We start from the raw sequence: 5,458 nt of genomic DNA on the forward strand, positions 1-5,458 counted from the left end.
GCTCTAAAAAATGGTTATCATAGATGAAACAACCATGGGCGGTTTTTTTTTATTTAATTATCATGACTTTAGTCTTGTTGGTATTAGCTATCATATGGCCATCTTGGAGTAGTAGACATGAAGAATCTTAAGCTGTTTGTCTAGGTCATCATGGCTTTTTGCAAGAAGAACAATATCATCAACATAAAGGAGAAGAGTAATGATTATACCACCAAGCTTGGTGCCCTTGCAACCTATAGTTTCCAAACACTCCTCAAGCTTATTGATGTAAATTCCAAAAAGGGTAGGGGATAGGGGACACCCTTGCTTAACCCTGATATTTCATTTAATATCTTTAGACCACCCTTCGTTGGTCTTAAGCTTGGAAATGACAGTCTCGTAGAGGCGGATCACAACAATCCTCAATTCAAGAGGAACCATGATCTCTTCAAGTCTCTCCCAAAGCTTATCTCGAGGAACAATGTCGAAATATTTTCTAAAGTCCACAAAACAATAGAAGAGATCAGCTTTACTATTGTGACATTCCTCTGCAATGATCTTGAGAGTGACAAGATGGTCGATAATCGAGTGATGTCTCCTAAAACCAACTTTCCCTTTAGCTCTTTTACCATGGTTTTCAAGCCAAAGGCTAAGCTTCTTTTCCAAAATGAGCCCATATAGCTTGCTAGGATGTGGGTAATTATGATGGTCCTATAGTTAGAGGGAACACTTTTGTCCCCATTTTTAAAGATAGGCACAATAAGGCTTTGCATCCAAAGCTTAGGGAAGCCATGTTGTGCAACCAAATTGAGAAGCTTGTGGAGATGAGGAATGAGGATAGATCTTCCCATTTTAAAGATCTCAACTTGGTATCCTTCAATATCTTTAGCTTTCCCATTAGCGAGCTTATTAATCCCAGACTCGATGTCTTCTAGGGAAAATGTATTATCCTTAATAGGAGTCTTTAAGATGGTGCCCATGGTGTCGAGAGAGTCTTACAACTTCTTAAGATATTTGTCCCAATTTTCTAAGGGGATAGAATGATTATCTTTAGTTTTACACACAAGCACATTCTGCCAAAACTTTCTAGGTGCAACTTTAGAAAGGTGGAGAAGATTCTCTTGTCTCTTATTAATATATGACCTCTTCTTCCTCTTGATGAGAGCTTTGTATATATTTATATTCATAAGCTTAATGATTTCATTAGGAGCATCTTTGATCACTTTCCTGGCAATTTTATAGTCTTTGTCATACCAAGGATTGGAAGTTCTATTTTTCTGCTTATACGGAGTCTCATTAGAGAGCTTGCTATTGGTAGTGGAATGAGTGGTAGTAAAATGGTAATAAATTTGATCAATTTTGTTATTATAAGTCAAGAAGCCTAAATATCTTTCTAGATCCCTCAAGAAAAGGTCAACATTACTTCTATCAAAGCGCATGTGTCTGTTTCTTTCACTAGTCTCCTGCATGTGGGTGGTGTGAATAACAAGATTGAGGGATAAAGATGGAGGTTTGTGGTCATAGTCATGATCACACCCGTTAAGTAGCTCAAAGTTTGTAATACGATTGAGGACATGTGTGTCAAAAATTGAATAATCGACCACACTGTTACCTAGCCCATGTAAATAAGTCATCTGACCGGAGAGAGGCTAAATTTTATAAAATATTTTAAACAAATTTTCGTATCTTGAATTTGATAAAAAATATATAGGATGGTTTAATTTCTCCCTTAAAATAGGCTACATTGCACATGAATACCATGGATTCTCAATACCATGAGTCGTTCTTATTTTATTTTTATTGGGTTATTTTTGTTTATTTTATTTTGACCAAGTTAAAATGTTTACATTACATTAATTTTTATCTTTATTTTTATGTAATTTAATCTTTATTATATGTCTTTTGGTCAACTATTAGATTAGTAAAGAGAAAGTTTCACTTTTGCTATAAGTCTTGGACCATTAACTTTAATTCGATATATCCAAGAAAAATAAACTCCTAACCTACCAAATATTGATAGAAAATACATATATAAAAAATGTATATTAATTTTATTTATGTATTTAATCTTTATTAAATTTTATAATACATTTTTGATCATTTTTCTTTTTAATATACATAGAGAAAAAATGTTTATTAATCTTATTTATTTAATTATTATTAATTTTTATAATATATTTTTGATAATTTTTTTAAACAAAATTTCATAACTTAAATTTGATGAAAATAAGTATACTTTTCTTCTTTGAGGTTTTTTGTTAGGTAAACTAGATCATTTGTAGATCGAGAGTTGCTTAAGTATCCTTAATATAAGTATGCTCAAAGATAACACGACCACAAAATCACTAGTTTGAGACTAAGTCAGATGTTTCCATTGCTATCGACTCTTTGCTGCCACCTAGAGAGCAACTTGGGTCAGGTGGAAGCCCAAGCTGTGTGTCAATTCTCTACAAGTGGTGATCCCTCCGCTTAATTGTGAGTTTAAGGTCATCAAGCATCAAAAAATTGCATCCATGGCTACATTCTAGTCCACCAATACACGTCCCATCAACATACTGAGGTGTCGATATATGTCAATAGTGTACATATATTAGTTGAGCCTCCCTCTTGTATGACTAATGTCTGGGATTCAATCAAAAATTTCGCTAGCTATTTTGATGTCTAAGAGACATCCCCTTTCTCTGTGATTTCCCTTTCCACCACTTCTTTCTCCTTCAACATTGGCAATGTCATGTTGTCCCTGTATCAATTGGCTGAGATTTCGACCATTTGTTGAGCTCAAGAGCTTTCCATTTTTCTATAAAAGGCACACTATGATGTGCTTAGGCTCTTCATCATAGAATGTTATATGATATACCAAGAACTCGATCCAATTGCAAAAAAAAAATATTGGTTATTGATTAGTGGGGTGATTAACATAGGGGGTGATGGAAAAAACAAATTCATGAGTGTGTGAAGCAAGATGGGAAGGATAGCCACCACAACTTGAAGTAGCCCCAGGTTGAAGAAACCGTTAGGGAAAACATGAGCGAAGGAAGCATTGAGAGAAAAAAGGATGGGTCAACATGGGTATTGAGGGCTTAGTCAAGGGGGAGGGGGAATCACAATCAAAAGAGGCACCAAGAAAAGTCATAAATGAGTTGCATTTAAAGCAAAAACATGTGTTGAGACTTATTGCCAATCCACCATGTCTAATGCAGGAGATCACAACCTTATGGTGCCAAAACTACTCATATGTTCAATCTTTATACCTTGAGGAGGCCACCATATCTTGCATAACACCACTGGTACACAAGCTCAACCCTCCCTATCTCTTTGTACAAGCATTCAACATAAACTCAACTATAGACTATCATTCTTCTCATTTATCATTGACATGATAATCCACCACAAATTCATTAAAATCCACTCTCAATAGTGATCACTGAAGCTTGTTAAATGATGCATTGTGATGATTACATAGAGAGTGCTAAATAGTTATTGAGGCTATAGGCGCGTCTCACCATATCTTACTATTAAATAACTTTAATGAATGAGATAATATACTTAAATTCTTTATTATTGATTTCTGTCATTTCATATTTAAAAATATAAATGGTTAATTTTCTTATTATTATTATTTAAAAAAATCATATTAATGCTAAAAGAAATTGTATATTTCAAAATATTTGTTTATTTTATATATTTATAGATTAAGTTTAATTTATTTTACTTTCTTAATTTAATATTTTTATTTTAATTAATATCTATATATATATATATATATATATATATATATATATATATATATTTTTTTTTTTTTTCTAAGTTATGCTAATTCTATTAAGGTAAAAAAAATATCATACACTGAGGCCAAAGCCTGTACTTAGCTATGCCAGAGGAAAGACATCAACCAGCAAAAAAACTAGAAATGAACTGCCCAGAAGGGAAACCAGTTCTTAACCGAAGTGTCTCAAAAAAATTTATCTTGCTGCCCACGCAGGGGAAACCAGCAAATTAACCAGTTTTGCATCATTGTAACTGAGGAGACTAGAAAAAGTAAACCCAACTGAAGAGTCTAAAATTTTAGTTTTCCCCAAAAAAACCATTGAAAGCAGAAACTAAAGAACAAAGTCCCAATGAACCTGAGACACGTGGCATGCTGAGTGGCAGTCTACTAGGCAGGCGCGTGGCACGTTGAGTGGCAACAAGGTGGCAGACTAGGCGTCGAACACACGACATCGAGGTGGCGACGATGGAGGGTGCTCCTCCACGATGAAGCATCTGTACTCGTCCATGTCGCCACTTGGCAGTGGTGAAGTCTCCGTGTCGCCCGCCTGCAACTCCGGTTGTTCTTCCTCAATGATGCAGCAGTATTCGTCTATGACCCAGTTCATCTGCGGAGCTGTTTCCACTTCCTTCCCTGTGCGTCTGGTTTGCTATTCCTGGCTTCGCTCCTCTGCACCTTGACGACTTGTTTGAGCCAGCTCCGCTTTGGCCTTGGTTTGGCTACTCCCTGCTATGGTGCTTCCACCACCAGCAATGTTCGAGGGCCCCATTGCTTCGGTGCAGCCAACACCCATTTCTCCTTGTTCCTCAGTGGCCATGAGTCGACCACCAACCTCAGAGTCTTGTGCCTCAGAATTTTGCTTTTCCTCATGAAAGCTAATGGTGATGGTGGCGGTGATGAGGGGCTGGTTCAGGGAAGAGCGAAAGGTGAATTGGGCGTGCTGGGAATGAGGCGGAGGAGCTAGAGGAGTGCTTCTGGGAGAGGAGCTGGAAGTGGAGGGGAAGCTGCTGGGAGGCATTGCAGAGGCCACTAGGTGGAAGCGACCTCTACCACTGCGCATGTTGGGGTAGCGGCCAGTGTGCTGCTCAGCCTGAGAGGAGGTAGTCTCCGAAGCAGAAGAGTGTCGCAAGCGACTCAAGCTCCCTCGGTTCCCACCTCTTCGGCTACGCATCCTATGGCGCACCATGCTTTCTGCAATTGTAGGCGAATTTTGGTTTGAATTGGGCACAGTGGGATGCAGTGTCGTAGTAGAGCTAACAGGGAATTCAGCAGAGCTAATAGGCAAATCAGCAGAGGGATGAGCAACCAGGGCCGAAGGGATGAGAAATTGAAGATTCAGACTATGGGTGAAATGGATGCCAAGCCAAAATCGATGCAGCAATAAAGACTACAACGTCTCCCAGTGGTTGTGCGGGAGCTGGGTGCCGCCACTGCATGAGGGCAGAGGCATTGCAGGGGCCGAGGTTGCAGGGGAGGAATGGCAGGAGTAGAAGCGGTATTTTCCTGAGAGTGCATCGTTACCTTGAGCCGAGGTTGATGGCAGTTAACAGAGTGGTGGCAGTGTTCATTTGAGGTGCAATTATGGCGATGGTTAATGCCATTTTTGGACCACTGTGCCACCCTGTGGGAGGCCATGTGCTCTTGCCACACGCCAACCCAGCTGGCAGCCACCTCATTGTCCTCTGTTGTCACCTGCATCCGGGAGTATAA

Source organism: Pinus tabuliformis, chromosome 1_1 (assembly GCF_031772625.1).
Source record: "Pinus tabuliformis cultivar Carrire ecotype Pingquan chromosome 1_1, CPIR1, whole genome shotgun sequence".
NCBI classification, from domain to species: Eukaryota; Viridiplantae; Streptophyta; class Pinopsida; order Pinales; family Pinaceae; genus Pinus; species Pinus tabuliformis.